We start from the raw sequence: 24,253 nt of genomic DNA on the forward strand, positions 1-24,253 counted from the left end.
GCACTTTTGAAAACCCGGATAACAATGTTCCCAGTAAAGAGAAAAGATGACAAAATGTCTGGCCCAGAGACCATCGGCCCTCTGTTCCTTGGCCATCAAGCAGATGATGTTTCAAGATGGCCTGTTCTTGCCGGCTCTGTCTAGGCTCTCTCTAAGATGGGAGCTGCCTTGGGTGAAATGCTATAGTCCTTCCAACTTTCTGCATCATCATTTGGTCAATGTTAATGAGACAGAAGCCAGGTTCTTGGGCTGGGGTACTTTCTATGTCTTTCATCATCATTAGCTTTACTCTTCTAAAAAAAAAGATATTTGTATATGTATATACACATATATGTATACATATATAGTGTAATATAATGTAGTATAGATACATTATGTTACATTATTTTACATTATGTTACATTATATATACATTACAATATATATTACATTATATTACATTATTAATTACATTATATTATGTATATGTGTGTATATATTATAGAGATGAGCTTGCTTCAAGACTTTTTATAGAGAAATCACAACCAAGCTTTCTTGTGATTTATGCCATTTATGGAAGCATGTATTATTTTAGTGGTAAATCGATGTCACTTGCACTACAGAAAATACATTTGAATTTATATAAATGTTGCAAAATAATAGCTACTTGGCTTAACGTAACTTATTGGGTATCTGGCAGTTGTTTTAAAAAAAAGTTGATGCATTGATCCATGGAAGGACTGCAGAGTGACTATAAACCAAAATACGAAGGAAGAAGAGAGATCAGAAATCGTCGTGGAAGACAGTGTAGCAGAAGAAATATCGAAATAACCTACTCATTTTCAGTTTTCTTTCTAAATGAGACCATACCTCATCGTGTCTGTTGTCACTATGTGTCATAAACCTTAAATATGTGGTTTATTATTATTTTTCTCTGAGAAATTTGGGAGGACTAAAGGAGAACAACTAGAATGTAGTCAAGTCTTTAAACATTCTGATCAGGTTTCCCCCAGAGTCTTGCTGCTGGAAGAATGTCTTATGGGTAAATTTCCACTCTCTCAGCGGGGAGTATTTTGCATGAATCGACTCCCAGGAGAAAATGTTATTCCATAGAACAAAGCCCAGGCAGTGACTCATATTAAACTGACCAGGATGGGGGATGGGAAGCATTGACCTGGAGGGAAGGGAAGGGTAGAGGACACAATTTACTTTCTAAAAACTGACTGCGGCTCTCTGGGAAATGAAAAACCTCTGAAGTCTCTGTGTTTCCCTGTGATGCTTTTATATAAAAAGTATTTGCAACGTGTCATAAGGATTTTCTAGGATGAGATCAAAATTCTCAGTGAAGGGAAGAAAAACCAAGAATCTCTTGTAGAAAAAGTAATGCAACTGTCTTTCTCACCTACCGCTGTTTGTTATAATATCAACCATAATTGATAGGCTGGACAGGGCTAATTTAATGAAGCCATTTACTGTCCACCACCAGAAACAAGACTTAAAAAGATACTGATTTTAAAGGAGGACCATTTCTTGCTTGGATTTGCATGTTTCAATATGACACAACCTGAAAATGGATTCTTCTCACATTAGCTAAAACAACTTGCATCTCAAACACCTCTCTTTTCCACAAGGATAAGAGATTCACAGACCATCACTACCCTAGGTTTCCTATTGTTATAAGGCTGCTTCTTGATGAAATGATACAGTTCCGCAATTTGGTCCTTTTAATTATCTTTTTTATTATTACAACATGCACCAGGGTCCTAAACTTCTGAGGATTTATTGATAAGGGCATCTTCCACCAGTGCTGCCTCATTTTATTGCTGTTTTTGGAATGGTTTCTAACTAATAAAATGTTATCTTATTCATTTTGTTTATGTGTAATAAATCAGAAGCCTTTCCCCTTCTGCTATGCAGACATGGGTGTGCGGAGCGGGGAGATTGTCTTCATGTGTTAAACAGATGACGTCTTTTGCATACAAATAGAAATTAGTACAAGAGCATTTCATTAAGGAAAGTATTGCTGTTTCTGCATGACCTAGGGAAAATTAATATTCTAAATACAAAATCATGTAACTTGGGGTTTTTGCCTCTTTCCAGCAACCGGAGCTGTGAAAAGATGTCTGGAATAAAGCCTAGATTTCTTCACTATTCCTAGGAGCAATATTATTTCCTTGATGAAGGAAATAGATTATGATGTTAAAAAAAAAAAAAAACAGTGTGTGCGGTTTTTAGGTAGCTTTAAATCCTGGATGTTATATTCATTCAACAGATATTTGGTGTCAGACACTGTGATAGGTGCCAAGGTGAACAAGAGACATGGTCTCTGTCCCCAGAGAGCTTATATTTTTATGGAGAAATAGACATCAAATGAATGCTTGTACCAATGAATATGTAATATAGCTGTGTTAAGGATTGGGAAGAAAAAGCTTGTAAGTTGAGAGAGTATTTCACATGAGGGTTCATTCACTCCTTATTTTCTTTAGACTCCTGCTGCCCACTTTCCAGGTGCTGGACCTGGCCCATGGGGTGAAGGGCAGGGATGGAGGCTGACCTGTGCAGACAGTTTCACAGTGCTCTATGATGGAGATGCTGGAGAATTGTGGCTGTGGCTGCACCTCACTGATGGAGTGCGGTGGGTGGTAGTGCTGATAGAAGGCTCCCACTCGGAGGCGCCATTCTTACTGAGTGTTGAAAAGCTTTCCAGGCACAGGATGGCGTGGGAAAAGGAAAGGGGGTGAGCAGAGCCATTTAGAGGGGAGTGAATAGTTGTAGGAGCTGAGGACATGGGACATGCGGTGCTTGGAGGTGAGCCTGGAAAGGCTGGTTGAAGGTGACTGGTGAAGGAGATTGTATGCCTTGCCAAGGCATTTGGACTTTGTTCTGAGAGTTGTGGGGAGCCGTTGTGGGATTTTTAAGAGGAGGGGTTATCGGGGACATAGTCAGTTGCCTACAGAGCATCCGCTCTGCCCATTACCCCTTCTTGAGGTAGGAGTACTTCCTGAGGGTTCCCCAATTTACTTTCAGGTATACACCCATCTCCCAGTAGCCTATATGCTCCAGGGGAAGTTGGACCTACCTCCAGATGCAGGGTTACCCTCCACTCCCCCTTGATACTTTCCTGGACCTGTTTAACTGGGTACTTTGGCCAAAGCCAGTCAACTCACATCTTCACTTTGGCCTGTGTGAGAGGAAGAAATTTTCCTCTAGTCTCCTAAGTTCTTCTGGCTGGTCTAAGAATGCTATTGAGACAGATTAATAGGAGAAAGTAAAACTTCATTTTGTACGTATGGGAACCCCACATACACCAGAGAATCAGAGGCCCTACATACGTGAGAGATTCAGGAACAAAAAGGTAAAGTGAGGTATATATGCCATCTTGAGCTAAGGAATGGGATAGGGGCCTGAGGCGTCTGAGGGGAGGAGGGTAGTTCACAAGACTATAAAAAGAACAGATATTCAGTAATTAGAGATTTGCTCTGCCATCCAGATAAGTCATAAAAACTTATTTCTCGTAATAACTCTTATTATGGGGAAGGCCCCAATTTAAGTTCTTTAAGGGAGAGGGAAAAGCTTCTCTCGAGCCCACACGATCTCGATTGCCTTTAGCTCAAAGTATTTCACATGCCAAAGTGGCCCATCTTGGGGAAGCCTGTTTCTGAACCCCTTCAGGGTATAAGGATTAGTTTAGAAATGGGCGTATGACCATTTCCTGCCAATCAGATGCAAAGAGAGGAGTCTGTAGGGGGATTCTGAAAAAGACATTTCTTCTCTCTTAAGACAGAGCCATTGAAAAGTCTGCCCTTTCTTTCTATGGAAGTTGTGCAGTGCAAATGTGAAGCTGTGATTGCTACAGCCAGCATACTCCCTGGGGCAAAGTCAACCTAGAGATGGAACCCTCACCCCACGTAAGGTGCAGGCTGCACAGGTTTGTTCCTAACTATGCCCCCTACTCCCATGTGATCCTAGGCAAAGTACCTCTCTCAGCCACAGTGCTCACAATGGAGATGATAACAGTCCTTATCTCTTGAGAGTTTGACAGAGTGCTTGGCTCATGGTAAGTGCTTAATAAATATTAGTTATTTTTGTCCATTCATTAAATATTTACTGAGAGCCCACTATGGGCCAAGCACTGTGAGGCACTAAGAATATAAGGTGAGCAAGAAAGACACAATCCTTGCCTTCAAAGACATTAAATGACATGAAGGAGATTATATACAGAACCCAGTGCATTGCTGAAAGAAAGGGGCTGCTCAATAAATTATGGTTATTTATTATTGAGGTATTTCCCTGGCATGAAATTTACTTTGTAATTATTTGGGCATTTTATTTTAGCTGGTGTCATGGGCTGTAGTCATTTTTGTTGCCCAGCTCCTGAACACTTTCCTATTTAAGCAGAAGCCCAAGGAGGGGGCAGGTATTTTCTATCTCCACCCATTAATGACTAGATCATAGACCAAAACATGTGTGACCTATCAGAAGCTTCTGCTCAGGAAGTTTATTTGAAGAAATGATAAAAGAGATAGGAACTATTAGACAGTATTCATGGTAGCTATGCTGGACTCAAGAGTTCACCAGTGTAGGGGTGAGTGCCCAGGGCAACTGGGCTCAGCTGTGTGGTGGGGGGTGGGAGGAATGTGGCCTGTGGTGATGGGGTGGGATCCTGGCTGTACTCAACCTCCTTTAGTACTTCCTGAGCCTAGTTCTTCAGCCTTTGGATCTATTCCTTGAACCTCCCAATACCCTCCTATAAATTCCCTTCCCATTTACATCAATCAAAGTTGACTTCTGTTGTTTGCAACCAATGATCCTGGTAGAACAACAAATGTTAGAATTTCTAAATGAGAAATTTGAGTTTTATACTTTTATGCCATTGGTGGAAAACCTCATGGGCTACCGAAGGTTATTTGTGTTATTAAAAAGTAAACTTGAAAAAAAATCAATATGAAACCCTCTCTCTTACTCTTCCTAAACCATCAAAAGCCAGATATGCAGTGGTGGGTCTACCATATAAAACAACTTTATTCTATATTCCTTGAGCTTGGCTAAAATCCAGACATGATATTACTCAAATAATATTATTTTCAAGGTGTCATCTTATTTCATGGCAATCTTCACGGTATGCGTAACTCAAGAAAATGTTGACTACAAGCCAATCCATGAGGCCAATACTTTAAATCTAAACTCTGTCCCAACTTTTTACTTTGGCTTGCTTTTGCAACACAGTCTCTGTAATAAGTATTGTCTTACTCTTATATAAGGGAATCTTTTTATCAACAATATTTAGATAATTTGGAGTTAAAACATTTTTTTTTTTAATCTGGAAGGTAGTTTTAATAGAGGACTCTATAAGGATAAACCCAGAGTCTTGAGGCTACCTGGTTTTTACGCCACTGCTTTCAAGGAAGATTGGAAGCTTTCATTGCTCTTGGTCTTTTACTGTGCTAAACAATATACACGGCAAGATAGAAACAATGATGAATTTATGGACAGAAATAGATTTGTGACATTAGAGATTATCTAGTCTAGAGAAGTAAAGAGCCTTTCTCGTGCATGCCAAGTTTAATCAATGGGTGGGGATGCATGGAGCGCTGTTGAGAATATTTATGAAGCTGCATCCAAGTTCAGTATGAAAGAACACTATGTCAATGAGTAATGTCTGTCATAGGAGCTGACACGGAGAGTGGTGGTGCATGTGCCAATTATTTGCACTCTGGTCTAGTCTAATCCCTTCATCTCACTGGTGAAGAACAGAAGCCCAGAAAGGGGAGGGGACTCTCCACAGCTTATTAGCTTAAGGTGTTCCTTTTTCAGATAAATGCTTCAATTCCTCAGTGATTTTTTACAGAATGTGATTTCAAGTTCCCAGTCCACACTTTCCTCTGCATACAATCCAGTCTGTTCTGTGAGGATGGCATGGTATCCTGAAACCCATCGGCTGTGCAGTCAAGACACACCTGGGTTTGAATCCTGGCTCGTCTACTCCTTAACACCTTTGAAACTTAGCTTCATCTTAAAACAAGATAATTATTCCACTCCCATTGAGTTTTAAAGATTCATTCATTCATTTCACAAATAGTCCTTGTCCTCTTGCCATGTGCAAGGCATTGAGGACAGAACAGTGAACAAAACAGGCAAAAACCTTTGCCCTCATGGAACTAACTTCCTGGTGAGTTATGTGAGATTTTATTTATGTGTGTGTGCATTGGGTGTGTGTGGTGTGTGTGTCTGTCTCCATGAACACGTATCTGCTACGTAGAAGATGCCTAATAATCACCAGTTCCCTTTCACCCTTTGCTGGCCCTCAACTCTGTGCACTGCTCCAATGTGGTCTGACATGGGCAAAGCAGCTGGGCCTAACAATAAACTTCCTCCTTAGGGACACAAGCTAAATTTGGTTAAGAGGAGCCTAAGTTCACAAGAGCTTTTGGGGGACAACTCTTTTGCTCTGAGTTTCCTTTCTGGCTTGAGTAGGGCATCACTTGCAACCAGGGGTGGCCACTGATCATAGCTTCCCTCTCCCCAAATGGTGAGTCCAGCCAAGTCCTCTCCTGCACAAGCCTTGGACATTAATTTCTCTGTCTCTCCTTCTCCTACTCTCCTCATCCCTCGCCTCTTTCCCACACACGCACAACAAGAGAGGAATGAAACTCATGAAGGACAAAGCCTGTCAGCTCTCAGGAAACAACTTCTCTCTCTCTCTCTTTCATCTGCGGAGGGAAGAAGGACTCTAAAATCTAGCTGCTCACATCCCTTTGTTGAGCTTTAATAGGATTCTATTTGGAACAGAAGTGAGGGTAGCAGCCTCCCATACTCACCTGCCGATCTTATAGCTGTGATTTGCACATCTCCTTCCAATTCCTATCCTGGAAACTTTAGGAAAATCAAAAGTAGCTATTCATCAAGAAAAAACTAGGCAGTTAACAAACATTCAGTTTTGTTGGAAAAAAAGAAACCTAAATACAATGAATGAAAATGTCAAAAGATTTCAGTGGATGATTCCTAGAATCTGGAGAAATACATTTATAGAAACAGTTCTGGCAATGTGACCCAGAATTGGATTTCACTCCTTCCCTCTTAAATTTGATCATTTTCCCCAGGTGGCCCACACTCTTACAACATGAGGAAAAGCTACAAGCCAAGGGAAATTTTTGGTTCCCTCTCTTTCCTACTTGGTTTTGGGTGTGCCATGGAAAACAGTGCTTGTGGAAAATTCTGTTGTGTTCTGTTACCTATGGCTCACAGTCCAAGAGAAACCAACAGGAAATTAGATTTCTATTCAGAGATATGTATAGAATTTTGCTTTTCTCCAGTGCAAAGATAATGATGCTCTTGGTTTAAAAGTTGGAGGAAGTTTTCTGGGCATAATAATTTAGGGGCAGGCATGGTGTCTGGGAGCTGTTTCCACATCTGCTTTTCACTTCTCAGTTGTGTAAACAAAGAAAGTCTTAGGGTAGATACCTCCAACACACACAATATCTTACACATGTGGAAAACTTCGTAAGCTTTCAAAATGTTTCACTGCTATCAGCATATTTTGAACCCTGTAGCAGCCTTGTGAAGCAAGCTGGGCAGAGCTTATTTTTCCTACCTAGTATTTGAGAAAATTGAGACACAGTAGAGAAAAGTATCTAGCTCATGCTCATGGAAAAAGACAGGGCAGGACCAGGGCTAGAACCCACATCTCCTGCACCTAGATCACACCTCATTTGGCCTCTACCTGTTGCTGCTGGCCACACTTGTCAGGAGTCTAGAAGCCACAGAGCTCTTGACAGTTGACTGAACTGCTGGTCCCAGTCTTGGGTAGTTTCCCATCCAGTTGAAGGGCTCAAAATCTGCAACTATTGCAAGTACCTAGAGCTGGGCCAAACATGGACTTTTCTGACTTTTCCCACCCAAGTCCACAAACAAAAGGAGTCATTTGAGCTTTAAGTCACATTGATCACAGAATCATAAGACCTGGCTCTTCCACTCACTAACTGGTGATCTCATGTAAGTCAACTTGTTGGAGCCACAGTTTTATCATACATAAAGTAGAGATGAGAACTGTTTGCCTCATGGAGTTTTCATGATAACTAAGGGAGAAAATTAATGTGAAAGTGCTTTGTAAAGGATAAAGTACTGCATAAATGTAATCTATTCATGTATTACATAGCAGTTACTGTGAGCCAAGCCCTGTTTCAGAAGCTTTACAAATATTAGTTCAAGTAATCTTCACACTAACCCTATGAGGTAAGTTTTATTATTATAATGATCTTCATTTTGCAGATGTGGAAATTGCTTGTCCACATCACACAGTTGGCAAAGGTAGAGCTGGGATGTGAACCCAGGCAATTGGCACCAGACCAGAGTCTCTTTGGTCATGACCCCATGCTGCTGTGATATGTGATTATTAATATTATGAATAGAGATGTGGATAGATTGGTGTTAACTATAAAAGGCACAAACAGATCTCACTTTTTTCTCTTTTAAAGACCTGTGAAAATAAAATTAAATTAATCAAAGAACAAAGCAAGGGATGCTGAGGATAAAAGCAGAAATTAATAAGTTGTGAAAGAAAAAGATGCAGAAATGATAGATACTTCAAGAGCTAGTTCTTTGAAAAGATCCATGAAAGAAGGAAGGTTCTTGAAGTCCAAGAAAGAAAAAGAATAAGCAAAAGCACAACCAGAAACACTGGGAATGATCAAAAATATGATCACAGATAGGAAGGAAGCAACCAACGTGTAAGAGTACATGATCTATAGTTCTATAGCACGACATGGGAAGATGATGTTCCTAGAGCATTTTCCTAAGTTTATTTTGATAATTTAGATTTTCTTAGGAAACTGATCTAGGTACATTTTTTTCGCATTGTGACACAGAACATCGAGCACAATCCTTAGCTGTAAAACTTAAAGAGATTTCCCTGAATGTGAATATATCCACTATCGTCACTATATTTCAACCTGGATCTGGCAATGAGATAAGGAAAAGAAATGAAGCAGAATTTTTGGAGGAGACAAAGCTATTTGTGATGATGTTCTTAATGATGTAAGAATCTCAACCTAAGAACCAAATTAATAAGAATTCAGCATAATAAACATCCAGAATTTAGGTTCCTGCATATTAGCAATAAATAATTTTTAAATGACATGTGAAATAGCACCCAAATCATAATATCAACCAAAATTATAGAATAGTTATGAGTAAATAAGAAATGTACAAGGTATATGAACTAAACTTCAAAACCAGCCTATTAAAAACATTAACACTTTCCCCAGTGTGGCAGCCATAGAGGGTCACCACTCGCCTCTTCCTCAGCTCTTTACATGCTGGAGCCTGCAGCTCCCACACTGCTGGCTCCATTGCAATCTACCACGCAAAGGCCACAGCCCCTGGCTGCTCCCAACCAGGGAGAGAAAGCAGCAGGGCCCTAGATTTAGCACAAGGCTCTTTGCCAGATGCAGGAATGCACTAAAGAGCAGTGCTTGTGTTGAGGCTCCATCAGCCCCACTGAGACTTTCTCAAAGCTACACAGCAGTCACAGGCTTTTTTGTTAACCCATTCCCTCCCTCATCTCCACTTCTCCTTCTTTCTCTGTCTTTTTTATGGGTGTCAGACTTTCATTGGTGTCTGAGGGTGCTTCTGCCTTTTCTTGCTCCTGTATCCTTCACAGGCTTTCCTCCCAATGAATCTCCTGCTGTCTGATTCTCTTAGCATCTGCTTTCAGGAGAACATGGCTCAAAACGACCAAAAATGATATTCCACATCCCCCTTCCCAGCTTTATTTTTTCTGTTTAGCTCTTACTGCTGTCTGACACGGTCTGTCGTACTCATTTATCTTGTTCATTGTCTTTCTCTTCTCTATTTAGAATATGAACTCCAGGGCGGCCCGGTGGCGCAGAGGTTAAGTTTGCATGTTGCCCTTCAGCAGCCTGGGGTTCGTGGCCCAGATCCCGGGTGCAGACATGGCACCACTTAGCAAGCCATGCTGTGGTAGGCGTCCCACATATAAAGTAGAGGAAGATGGGCTTGGATGTTAGCTCAGGGACAGTCTTCCTCAGCAAAAAGAGGAGGATTGGCAGCAGATGTTAGCTCAGGGCTAATCTTCCTCAAAAAAAAAAAAAAACCCCAAAACAACATGAACTCCACTGGCAAGGAATTCTGTTTGCTCTCCATTGTATCCCCAGTGCCTAGAATGATTCCTGGCTCATAGTAAGTGCTCAATAAATATTTGTTGAATGAATTAATGAAGAAAAGGACATAAATAAGGCTTGAATAATGTTCCTGGAAAAGATGAAAAGCCAGGTGGAATTTTTGGAAGTTCAGCTTGAACAATAAGTACTTAAAAATAGGAAAGGAAATGACAAAAAAGAATAGCAATATATGATATGAGATATTGAAGAATATAAATATACAATAAGTAAAGTAGTCAGGTACCAATTTAGACATAGATCAGTTAATAGGACAGAAGTCCAGTCTCAAAGTATTTCTGAGAACTTGGTATATGGATAAACATGGCATTTAAAACTTTTACAGAAAGGAAATATTAGTCAATAAGCATTGTTAGGAAAACCAGCCATCTGGGAAAAAAATAGACCTTAACTTTATGCCATATATAATTTATCTACCATATGGATCAAAGATTTAAGTATAAAAACAAAACCATAAAATACTATAAAAATATGTGAGGATTTATACTTGGAGGATGAAGAAGATATTTTCAACATGTTACTAAAGACAAAAACCTTAAAGAAAAATATTAATAGATTTGATAACCTGACAAAACAAAAAACAATCAACATACCTGTAAAATTAAAAAATGTAACAGTGGAATGTTTCCCACCAAATTGATGCTTGGAAAAAATATATGCCATGCATACAACAAAGGTTAATTCTTAATGAATGTATCATTGTTTCACTAATTAAATTCTTGTATCAGTGTTATCATGTATCAATAATTAAATTCCTAACAAATAGAGGGATCTTAAGAAATCAATAAAGAAATGATGAAAAGATTCACAAAAGAGGAAATACAAATAACCTGTACAATTATTAAAAAATATTTAACTCATAGAATTTCAATTAAAAACCATAGGGCACCATTTTCATCTTTAAAAGATAGAATATTTATATCAAATACAGAAATCATCTATTCTTTATGCCATTGATGATTCTGTCAACAGTCTTTTTATGTGATGATTCAGCACTATATTTTAAAAAATTTTTGGTTTTATATACCATTATATATCGTTGAACTATCACTTTCCCTTCTATGATTGCACCTTAAGGAAATAACCATAAATATCAGCAAAATATAAATAAAAATGTGTTCCTTATAATATTGCTTATAAATTGGAAGTAATTTAAATATTCAACAATAAGAGACTAGCTGAATAAATTATGATGAAATGTAATTCAGCCTTTAATGATTTTTTTAGAATAATGTTTAGTGTCAGAACAATGCTAAAGATTGTATCAATCAGAATAAACTGCAGTGACAGCCCCAAAAGTTTTCAGAGTCTTACACAAAGACACATGTAGAGCTGGTGACTCTCCAGGGCAGCTCCCCTCCATGTGTTGGTTTAGTATTTCAGAGCATTTCCATCTTAATGACACCTTCTTGTCACAGCAGATTTGGAAATTAAATGCTTTCACCTCAAAGTGACATATGTCACTTCAGCTCACATTTTATTTGCCAAAGTCAATGGCCACATGTCAAGCTCAAAGGACAGGGAAGTCAGTCATCTAGTGGGCCTGAGGAAGAGGAGAACTGGATATTGATGAATGGTAGTACTGTTCTCCACAAAGATACATTGTTAAGAATTTAAAGTGATAATACAATTTGTAAAAATCGTTTGTTTCGTGTGTGTCTGTGTAGATAGATAGATGATAGATAGATATAGACAGATGCGTCTATGCATATTTAAATTCAACAAAGAATCTCAGGGTGGCAAGACTATGGAGGATTTTAATTTTCTCCTCTTTTCTTCTTTGTGTTTTCTAAGTTTTCTACAATGAGCGAATTATTGTAAGAAACCAAATTATGACATTAAAAACAAACAATAACAAAGAAACTTGGATTTCTTTTCTTTTCCTTAGTAAACGTACATAATAGGTCTATAAACTGTTTGAAGCCCAGATTTTATGGGTCTTTTAAGAAAATAAAATTCTTTTTTATCCTCTGCCATTTTGGATTACCTCTATCTTTTCAGTACTACTTTGCTCAGATCCTTAAGCAGAAGAAATTGTTAAACTTTTGTTTGAGATGATTGTCTTTAATTTCCATCCCATTCCAATAAGATAGTGCTCAGCTCATGTGATTGAATTCTGATTACAACAGCATTACTCCTCTTAAGGAGACACAAGAAAAGGACAGATGGAGTTAAGTGTATTCTGGTGGCATGTGAGCAATTGTCACTAAAGAGATTTAAGATATGACCTTTTCTCTCTTGTTCTCAGCCACAAGTGTTCTTAAAGGGGCGTGGGGGGAGTGAAGGAAAAAATAGAAAGAGAAAAAGAAGTTTGTGCATTTTGATTATCATAGCTCCTGACCCCATTTTGCTTAACAAAGAATTTTGAAGTTTGAAATGTAACCCTTGTAACCGTATTTCATTCTTGCCCATTAGAATTCATGTGTCTGTGAAAGTGATGGTCCTGCTTGAGTTACGTGTCCTATGACTTCAGCTGAGAGGGCCTCTTCAGAGGCTGCTGGCCATTTCCCTGAGCTTACAGACCTGTTCTGCACTCTGTAAGGATGCTGCCTATTGTATAACATTGAGATTAATGAGTTGAATCTGCCCTTGATGACAGGGTCTCCGGCAAGCATCCAGACAAGACTGCACACAGGACTGGAGAGTAGAAAGCTGACTCTCCAGAGAGATGAATTTGGACTTCACACGTTCTGACGAGATCCTTTCTCTCTTTCAGACTTGGGGATCCAGAAGAGGACTTTATGGTTTGGCAGCTTGCATCTCAGTCACTCCTGGAGAATGTTGCTGATCTGTCTACTGTGAATCTTGACTTGATTAACTTGTTTTCTGAGTCTTTAAAATAAACAATTTTATTTAGTTTACCCAAGCAACGTGTGTGCCTATCAGTCCTTTAGTTTGAGCCAACTATTTACATTTATCAATATGGAGGCCTTGAAGGAACAGAAATCAACTTGAGCTCACTTACACAGAAAAATATTTGCTTTAAGGATATATACAGAGACACCCCAGATCTGTGCTCCAGTTCTGGGATAGAGAATCAGAATGGTGTTTCTTGGGTCAGGGGAATTAGGACCCCATGTCCGATAAACTACAGCCTTGGGACATTGTCATGAATACAGATGTATCCGCTGATACCTCCAAGTGGGTGGTGTGAGGCACTTTTCATGGAAGAGTAATTGCGGATTTCTAGTAAATTATTATACAGTGAGGCATGTTATTGAAAACTTTCTAGAGGTTCCCGTGGTAGGCATACCATGTCCATCAAGGTCTAATTCTTTTTCTATTCCTGGTGCGCAGAGTACTGCATTCCTCAGCTCCCTTGCAGTTAAGTGAGGCCATGTGATTAGTTCTGTGGATGAAGTGAAAGATGTTACTTCTGGGTGGAGGCACTAAAAGGGCCATATGTCATTATCCAGTCTTGCTCTTCCCTACTGAATTAACCAAGGAGGCTGCACAGAATGGTGGCATTTCTAGCAGCCTGGTGCTTGAGGTCACCCCATTGAGAATGACTGCCCTGGATCAGCAGCTGAATTTTCAGGAGTGAGAAATGCAGCTTTGCAGTGTTAAGCCACTCAGATTTTGAGGTTGTTACCACAGCAAAACCAGTCTATTCTGACTGATTTACTCTGTACATTGCTTCAAATCCATCTCTAGGCTGGACCCAAGTCTGGCTTTGTGTCCTCTTTGATCTGGCTCCTAGTTCAGGCCATTGATGAATGTTGACCACTGCTCTAGTTGTCCATTCGACACTGGGTCTTCCAAATCACTCTTACTCACCAAAGGACTATATCCCATCCCTAAGCCCTGTAAACCAAAGAGCTGCTCTGAGGAAGCCATCCACTGTGCCACTCTTCAGATGTGCCCTTTCTCCCTGAAATCTTTATTCTATAAAATGTTTAAGAGAATTGGTTTTGGATTCAGATGAACTTGGGTACAAATGGAGTTTCAACCTTTTCTAGCCAAAAGAATGGAAGAAATAAGAAAGTTGCTTAGTCCCTAAAAGCTTTGTTTCCTTATCTGTAAAATAGAGATGGCAATAGTGTTTACTCAAAGGACTGTTGAGAAGGTAAAATGAGATAGCTACATCATTGAGTTAAGGTGAGGATCAAATAAGACAACTCATATACCACACTTAGCATGGAAAGGTAACTGTTGTTAAAATAGCCTTCCCGTTCCAGGGTCATTAGTCAGACATCCACAGTGTACTTTTACCCATGAAGGAAAGTCTCATTTTGCCCTGGATATTCCTCGTCATATTTCATTTCCATTTTTGAAGTCCTAGAGAACCTATCTTTGAATGGTAACTTTTGTACTTCCTGTCCCATCTAGAAAGACCTCTTCTTCCAAGGAACTTTTGAGTGGCCATCACTCTTATGGAATATACCAGTTTTTAGTGCACATATTAACATTTCAGAAATGTCTTCATTATCAACTAAATTGTTAGCTCCTCAGTAATGGGGCCATGATCTAAAGCCTTTTGTCTCTAGCAGCTAGCGTAATACAGTGTCTTAAAAGAACAAGAGCTCAAATATATTCTGGTTCTGATGATGATGACAATTGCTTTCCCTTGACAGTGACTTTCTAGAGAAGGAGCCTGTGGTTGCTCTCATATTCCTAGGCCTATGTAGTGTCATGATTTCCAAACTTTGATTTTTGGCAGCGGACCCTTTTGGAAACACAATATTACAAAACCCCAGTAGACGTTACAGATCAGAGCTAGCTTCTCTGGCTGAAGTAGGGAGGGAGCCCACAATGGACCACTTTTCATCTCTCCATCCCCTATTGACAGAGCAACAGGAGGCTGGGAGTCAAAAGAGCTGGCACAGAGTCCTCCTCAAAGCTTCGGTAGGTGAAGATCTCGGTCATGTCACTTAAACCCTCGTGATGCTCAGCTGCCTCATCTACAAAACAGAGAATTGTTTGCAAAATGGAGGTGAAGAGACAATACAAAAATATTGGTGTTAATGCTGTTGCTTTATCTTTTACAGTGAGACCAGGTCTCCCCTGTCCTGTATCCTTTGTCCTCAAATGTTTGTAATATGAGAGAGGTCCATGGTCTAGGACTGAGATAACTGTTAGAAGTAAAAATTGACAGTGTCCCGGTAAAAAAAATAAATAAATAAAATCCATAGGGAGGAGGCAGAGGCTCAAAAGAGCTGATTTGGCCTTATGTGTAGGAAAGAGGAGAGGAGTGGACTGGGGACGTCATGTCTAGAAGTCTGGGAATTGGCCTATAAACCTTCCTTCTCTCTCTTCCCCTCTCCCCCTAATGTTCTACCACGTCCTCCTACTCTCCTCATTATGCTTCCTCCCCTCCCATTCTAAAAGGGCTCCCATACTGACCTTAGGGGAAGTACTCATGACTAATGCAGTGGATAATTCCTTGAATACTTCTCAAGGTGTAAATGATCCCATTTCAAGTGTTTTCATATACAGAGAAATACCAAATGCAGGTGTTGTCCTCATCAACGTAGAGCTATCCATGAGGGCAGAATTGTTGAAAGCAACCAATGGAAAGATCACAGGGTTTTGTAAATAGTAAAGTCCAGTGTGAGTGTAAGGTACCATCAAGGAATCTTTGGAAGATCTGAGTTGGCCTTTTCAGTCCCATCTGGTTCACCATGCTTTCTCAGGCTGGGCCCTGAATAATAAGCTAATATCCTTGTCATCTCCTTCAGGGAGGACGTCTGAAGAAAGGCAGAACTCCTCGTTGGTGGCCTAGAGCATTTTCTTCCACTTGCTTTCCTTCACTCTCACAGAGCGGGAAAAGCATGTTCTATCTTATTAGATTTCAGAGGCTTGGACATGGTGCAATATTCCTGATTCAAAACTGTCAGCTAAAAAGAGAGGACTGAAGTCTTGGGTTAATAATTTGAAAAGATATTGAGTGAAGAGGGAAGAAAATTGTTGCAAGGCCTAGAGAAAGATTCTCTGCTCAGAAAGATCTCTGTATTTCTTAACCATTATCCTTATTAAAAAATGCTTTGACTAGGCCTCTTAATATTCTCAGTGGGAAGATCATTGACATGACAGGTATGAATGGAACCAGCTCAGGGTTTTTCTCGGAGTCAGGCAAAGAGAAAGAGGCAGAGAGGGATGGGGGCAAGGACTACCTGCATTTACATTAGGAAGAAAAGTCATTTAAGATCTTGATGTATAAATAAGGGCAAAGGAAATGAATGAAAAATTCACACTAGAGGAAATTTAAATAGTAAATGCACTAGAGAGTGTTCATCTTGTCTTATGTAGCCCACATAGCGGTGGGAATGAAAAGGTTAAACTGCTGTGCAGATGGGGAGGACATTGAATGGTTCTGGGGAAGTGCCCCTGGGATCCACATTTCCACCTAGTTCAGGTTCATCTGAGAGTTGCCTCTTCTATCTTCTTCCTTTGGACCTGGGGCTACTGTCCTCTGGCAACTCCCACTATTTGAAACCAATTTGCCACTTGGAACTCTCCTTCCATTGCAAGTAAACTCTAAATAATTACAGCTCTCATTCTGGGGCAGATATCATGTACCAGGCATTTTTTTTAACCATTTCTGTGTTAATTAAACTTGGCTGCACTTTATGATATAAACCTCCTTCTCCTTCCCCTTCTCCCTCTCCTCCTGCATCTCCTCCTCCTCCATCTTCTTCTTCTAAAGGTCAGTACACTGAGGCATCGAGAGCAAATAGTCTGCCCAGAGTTGTAGAGCTGGGAAGTGCCTGACCTGGGATTCAAAACCAGCCGGGCTGACTTTGGATGCCATACTGTACCTCTGCGTATTCAACCTCTTTTGCCTCCTTATCTTCCTCCATTATGTCCTTCTGGTTTATCAGGGACCAACCTCCAATATTTGTTCTACCTTCCAAGGCAATCAGTTTCAGGAGGGAATGCTTATAGTAAATTTCTTTCTCTAATCAGAATATCACAGATTAACATTTTCAGGCTTTTACTTTCCTCAGTAAGCTTCATTCATTCATTCATTCACTCATGAAGCCTCTTTCTTCCTTCTTAACTGAGTTTTTCCCACTGGCCATAGAACGCCTATTTTGTGAGGTTTTAGTCGGTATCCTCCTGGGACAATAATTCACTGGGCAAACACATCTGAAAATATTAGCATAAAACATGTTTCTACTCGGCAAGATTTCTTGAATCTTTTAGAACATGATTCTCCTAGAGGAGGCTATATCATGCAGTATATCTCAAACTTATCATGAAATCTTTTATGTTATGTTATTTGGTTGTGCGGGAGCTACTGTGTGCAGGATACAACTGAGGACACAACTTTACCTAAATAGCAGCTGGACCTGAGCAGACACTCACTTCCTCTCTGGCTGGAGGCTGAGTTTCCTCCCACATTTCATGTCTCCTGGGGATGCAGGCTTGGGGGAAGCTCTCTGAGCTGCTTCCGGACCATTACTCTTTGCTCTGCATGGAAATAAAAGCCCTCTTCCTTTGAGGCTAATGACATTCATCCATACCACTCGTTACTACTTCTCATTGCCTTTATTTGCTTGCCTCCTGACCTCTTCCCTTGTTCACTCAAGACTTTGGCAATTGCACAGCTGTTTTCCTCTCCACCCCAATTCCCTTCAATTGTCATGGGCAACATCTACGTGGGTAAACCACCCAACAGCCAGACCTTGAAACACCTTTGTTTTTGTGACTCCCCATGATCCTTACTCCCTTTCAAACACCTACACATATGGTTATTGCCAGGAATCCTCCGCTGATAAGAATGTAAACTTCTATATCCCACAATGGTCTAAATTCCCCTCCTTCCGGGTTTCTCCCTTCTTTACAGTGCTTCTGATTCTTCACCACACCAAGACCGCCACGCTCCCAACTTCCCTTTGCCATGTGGCCCATCTCCCTGTTTGCAATGCTTTCCTGTCTTTCCTGCCCAGTTTAGATCCTTTGTGCACAACTCCAACAATGTTGCTGGCATCCTCAAATTTCTCATCTTCTTATTCTTTTGCTAGGCCTTGTACATCTGTGTGGTCATGCTTTCATTCCTGATACCAAATGTCCTCTTCTCAGTCTAGTAACTTCTACTGCTTGGAATAAAGAAGGAAGAGGATGTTTATCATGCTTTATCTCCAAACAGAGTTGCTCTTCTACTTCCTTTTCCAGTCTATACAAGCAATACTGCTTTACTCTCATCTTTCCCTCCTCATCTTCCTCCATTATTGCCTTCCAGGTTTATCAAGGAGCAACCTCCAATATTTGTTTTACCTTCCGATACAATCAGTTTCAGGAGTGAATGTTTATAATAAAATTCTTTCTGTAATCAGAATATCACAGATTAACATTTTCAGGCTTCTACTTCCTTTAGTAAGCTTCATATTTTCAACATCACTTTTCATTACAGTTGTCAATGACTTGAGCCTGTCCCTTCCACAAACGTCCATATTGCAGAACAATTTCTGTTCCTCTTAACACCTTTTGTTGCAAGCCAATTTAGGCCAAATTAGATTTCTTCTGATTTAATTAAAATTCCTGCTGTTCAGAAGACATTTTGTGATGTGCAGCCAGCATACCCTGCAGAAAGCCGTGTGTGTGTGTGTGTAGGGTGCTATCATGATTTATCCCTTCTGGGTGCTAGGCTCTTGACCTAACAAAAATTGTGTAGTGTCCTCCTGGGACTGATATCTGAATACAGCAATACCAGGACAGGTTCTTTACTCCAGGACCTTATAAAGATGATAAATGATTAGCTGAGCAAGCCTAATCCTTTACTATGGAAAGAGAACCACATATAGGTGATTAGACAGAAGTACTTACAACAGTCATGAGCACAAAGATGTCCTAACGTCACTGTGCAGGTCCTCCTCTGTAAGGAACCAGAGGTAACCCTGATCCGGTTGGACCAAGAAAACACCTCTTATCCAGGCCCGGTCTAGCTTTCTTCTGCTGCTTTTTCCTCTCCTCCAGCTGATCTCCAGGTGCGTGCCCTACACCATCTTATCCCACTGATTTTACTCTCAGCCATTACTTCTGTGATTAATCATTCTTCACTTTAAGCAAAGTCTGTATCAAATTATTTTTATTGCAATTCTGCTTGCTTTTGACATGCTCTGTAAAATCTTGGGTGCCTGCTTTTTTGCTAACTCTCGGGAAGGCTTTTGTTTGCTTGCTTGGTGTTGCAAATCTTCTCCATAATCTGTGTGCTGGGTCCTACCCAAGTTCACTGTCATGTGGGGCTGAAGTGGGTGGGCATTTATTCTCATTTGTTGGGTAGGAGAGCTCTTTGAGATGTGAGCTTAGTGGACCCCATATAGTTCAGAGCAAGGAAAGACACTTGCTGAGCAGTAGTACTGTAGCAGACACTGTCAGTGCTCCGCCCATACCTCTCTCCCTCTGCCTGCCTGCCAGTATTGCATCTCTGTGCCTGGGACCTTTGCCTTTCTCCTCCCAAGTGCAACTGTCAGAGTGGGAGACAAGTATGCAGTGTCCAGATAGTTACAACCCCCCAGTAACCCTCAATCAATGACTCTTAGGTGTGGCTGTATAAAGACCCCAGCTCCCTCACTTCTTGAGCAGGATGTTTGCGAGGAGTGCATTTTGCATCACTTGCCAGAGTTTCCCCTGGGATGAAGTTCCACTCACCCACCAGGGTGGCTGGCTTAATAGCACACTTTTTGTCAACTGCCTTCTCTTCTCTGTATTATTTCCCCTGGTCCCCTACTGGGATTCCCAGCACATCCCAAATAAACTGTCTCCCTCAAATCCTTGCCTCAGAGTCTGCTTCTGAGTTGATCAAAATTAAAACAAGCATTATACGTTGTTTGAACAGCAATAACTCAAGGGCATTCCATTTAACCATTTTACACACTCTACTGTGAGCTATACCGGCCAAGGACCTGAATTTCATTTTTCCTTATTGTGATAAAGTAGACATAACATAAAATGCACCATCTTAATCATTTTTAAATGTACGGTCCAATGGTATTAAGTACATTCATATTGTTGCGCAACCAGCACTGCATCCAACTCCAGAGCTCTTTTCTTCTTATAAAACTGAAACTCTCACATTAAACAGTAACTCCTTATGACTCCCTCCCTCAACCCCTGGCAACTGCCATTCTACTTTTTTTTTTTTTTTTTAAATCTCCCTGTTTTGTCCAAGCCTCTGGTAACTACTCTTCTACTCTCTGTTACTATGAGTTCAGCTTTTATTTTTTTAATTCCATGTATAGATGAGATCATAGACATCAAAAATTTAAGTTCTCCATAAAGTAGCTCAAGAACAATTCTACCTAAGGAAGGGCTATGTTTCTCTAGGGGTTTCAGGGTCTGCCCACCCCTCTTAAGTAGGTTTCTCAGGCCATGAAATACACCACTATTCCTGGAATAACAACAGTGGGTTTAATTCTTAGGAGAAAAAGGAAGCCAAGAAGATGATATCCAATGATACTGAGATGATTAGAAGATAGTAGCAGGGTGAACTTTTTGAAATGTGGTTTATTAATGCATTATAAACTTAAAACAATTTATTGAATTATATTCTGAGAAGCCGAAAAGTAAACATGTTCAGTATGATTAGAGCAGCTTCTCACTGGTCCAGAAGAGTGTATTCAAATGCTTCGTGCTAGTAGAGAAAGTCTTCAAATGTAATATGTTAATGCATGCATTCATTTATCTATTCTGCCAAAAATATTATTGGGCACTTACCATGAGGAACATACTGTGTTAAGAATTTGAAATATGGAGATGAAATTTGAGATTCCCTCCTCTCAAGATGCTCAGCATCAAATGTGATACACAAGAAGTAATCAAGTACAGTTGAGAATAGAACGATGTAGGAGAGAAGTAAAGACAGAAGAAGGATCTCCTTCCAGATTGGGTATTTATGTGGGGTTTCCTGGAGCAGTGATGTCCAAGGTCAGTCTTGAAGGACACATGAGAGATAACAGGAAGAAGAGAAGGCAGACACTCCAGGAAGAGGTATCATTTAGAGGAAACACCTGCAGACTGCCTCTTCACGGGGCCTGCAAGGGCTTCTCTAAGGCTGGCTCCTAGGGTATAAGGGTGATGCCTCAGGAAAGATGAGGCTGGAGAATTGGCCAAATAAGTTTGCATGAGATACCAACATGTCCGTGTTTACATGGTAATTCATGGGGAATCAATGAAAAGTTTTAAGCATGGGAAATATATAATCAGAATTTTAGGAAACTATCTCAAGCCATGGTGTGATTTTTTTCACATTTTAAGTTTATTCTTAAGGATAAATATAGTGATAAAGGAATAAAGTCTTCTCATCCACCACGAAGAGGAGCCAGATTGCCCATGTAATGTAAAGTATATTGCTCCAAAGAAAGGCAAAGCCCCATCTCCAAACACTCTCTATCTTGTTCCTTCCACAAAGCCCCCTTGATCTTGGTTTTTCTCAAACAAAGCTAGCTTATTGCACTTGCCGTTCCTTCTTGCTGGAATTTTCTTCCCTCAGATCCTGACAAGGCCAGCACTCCCTATTCATTCAGATCTTCTCCCAGAAAGGCCATCCCTCAATCAGCACCTGCTCCTGCCACTGTCTCCATCCCCTTGTCCTGCTTTGTTTTCTTTGTTGCACTTGCTGCTACCTGATGCCTATCTATGTATTTACCTGTTCATTTTCTCTCTCTCCCATGAGAATGTAAGCTCCATGCAGGTGGGCAGGAGATTTGTATCTTTCATAGCTTTATCTTCAGCTCCTCTAACAGTGCCTGACACTGTTCAATATCTGTTGAATAAATAAGTGAATAAAATCCAAGCTCTTCACAAGCCCAGAGACATGTAACTGACTGAACGGACCTGAAAATTCTGGCAAAATGGGTCGTCATAATTTCATGACTCTTCTTAGAATTAAATTGGCTTGACAATTTTATGTTCATAAAAAATCACTAGCGATTTCCATAACAAAGCCATTTTTCATGGACACATGCTTTTTGCTTGGTCTTGTGGGCTGGTTACAATAAGCATAATTAAAATGATAAATAAGAATGTCATTAACCACATGGGACCCAGAACTCAATCCTAAGGGGATTCCATGGGTTCTGACCCTTGTTTCACTAAAGTTTCACTTAAATGAGGAAGGAAAGTACTTACAAATAATGAATAAGTAGATGTGTGTCCACTGGCTGCTGTTCTCCGTGATTCAAGGCCACAGTTTTTCTGAGATACAGGTCCTTCTGCTCCATGTATCTGAAGGTGATGCTCAGCGTGTTGTTTCCAGAGACCAAAGCTCTTTGCAATTTGTCTCTTGTGAGTGGTTCACTTCCAGCCATAGAACTGGTTCATCTCCTGAGTGCTGACGCCTACAGTGGATGTTGGGAGACAATTTTCAACAGAGCTCTTGCAAGTAGAGGTGTTGATAACCTTTTGTTCAGAACAATCTTTCTGAGTAAATTTGTATAACAAATGGCCTTGGAAGATAGAGATAATGCCTCCCTTTGGAGCAAAGATTGGGCAGGTTTGCTTGCAGCCCCTTTGAAAAGATGGGGTTTCCTAATCTTGCGTTTCCTCTTCTATAATGCAAGCCGCTGTGAATTCAGGTATTGTGTGGCCCTCTTTGTATCTCTCTGGGAGAACTTGGCTTGAGAAACTGATAGATACAATGAAATGCTGATACTTCAGCCATTGCTATTGCTGTCCTTGTCTCTGTCCCAGGAATCTTGTGTCTTTAGCCAAGATCCATCACTGTGGCAGGCTAACTTGTTTACTTGCAGAGAATGTAAAATTTTATACCTTTACAGTCTTTCCAGTTGGCATTTGGTACATTTTTGTTGATTAGGCAGAATCTGTATGATAAAAAAAAGAAAGGCTGGTGACCAGGATGATGAAGTATCTGAAAACCACATCTCATGAAGATGCAAAGAGTTGGGTCTTGAAAGGACCCAAAGAGTTCAGCCTAAGAACAAAAGGCCAAGGGAGGGCATGACAGTGGTCTTCTACTCTTTGAAGAGTAATGTGGAAGAAAGAACGCTCTTTTCCTGGGCTGCTACAAACAATGCTGTCCAAACCAACATGAGGAAGACATATCAAAGCAGATTTCAGCCAATGGGTAAGGAGATATTCCCTTACCTGCAAGGAGCTGCAACTAACACACCTGAACTGATTGGATTTTACCATAAAGATCTAAATTATTTGGCTCAAACTCTAAGTACGCATACTCAATAATGGAATAGCTTTCCTCAATGGGTCCTGTGTTCTTGGATGTAGAAGGTATTTATACACATCTCTGGGATCATGTATGAAGAACCCACTCTTCACTAGATGAGAGATTGTTTCAGATGATGTCTTAGATTTCTTGAATAAGTTCAGATTCTAGAAAGTCTTGGTTATTTTTCTGCTGATGAATCCTTTCTAGACCATAGATCCAGGGGGGTTGGAATGCAGTTTTCTGTGTGGATGGGCCTGGAGCTTTAAGCCACTATATACACTTCTTTCCATACTATTCTGCTGACATCTTATAAAAGCAGAACTCCAGTCTAGAAAAGAACTGGAAACAGGTATGGGAAACCTGAGGCAGGTACAAAGTCACACTGTCTGCTTCACTATTTATTCATTCATTTAATGCATAATTATTTAGCAGGTACTAGACCCTGTACTGGGTATGGAGAATATGGCAAAAAGTCAAACACAGCTCCTTGTCCTTGAAGAATTCACATCCAGTTGGGTACACATATAAGTAAATCAACAATTAGAGCATATTTTCCTTAGTGCTAAGAAAGATGTGTCCCATAAAAGCAGATAGGAGGAGCAGATGAAGCAGCCTTAGGGATAGAAGGAGTTAGGGAAGGCCCCCAGAAGAGACTATACGTGGACTGAATCTTGAGGAACAAAGAAGAATTGAGCAGTTATAGAAGTGAGGCTAGGGTGTAACCTGCAGAAGGAAGAGCATGTCCTGAGGCACAGCATTGTGAAACAGACTGCCATTTCCAAGGAACTAAAAACAGTAGGGTCTGTCCAAAGCAAAGGGTGCACGTGGAAGAATGAACAGGCTAGAGAATTAAGCAGGAGCCAGATCACAAAAGGCCTTGTGGGCCAGAGACCAGTAGACATGAACATGGACAGACATAGCTAGAATTTCCTTTCACAAAGATGACTCTGGC

At 40.4% G+C, this 24,253-nt stretch overlaps 1 long non-coding RNA gene across 1 annotated transcript in view; it reads left to right on the forward strand.

The window, feature by feature from the left end:
- The window catches only part of LOC111772718 (uncharacterized), a 54,283-nt gene extending 41,242 nt beyond the window's left edge, over positions 1–13,041 (forward strand). The window contains exon 3 of the long non-coding RNA XR_011437184.1: positions 12,892–13,041. This is a non-coding gene — a long non-coding RNA (uncharacterized lncRNA). The remainder of the gene's footprint in view (positions 1–12,891) is intronic.
- The last annotated feature ends 11,212 nt before the right edge of the window (positions 13,042–24,253 follow it).

Source organism: Equus caballus, chromosome 3, assembly GCF_041296265.1.
Source record: "Equus caballus isolate H_3958 breed thoroughbred chromosome 3, TB-T2T, whole genome shotgun sequence".
In the NCBI taxonomy this organism is placed as follows: Eukaryota; Metazoa; Chordata; class Mammalia; order Perissodactyla; family Equidae; genus Equus; species Equus caballus.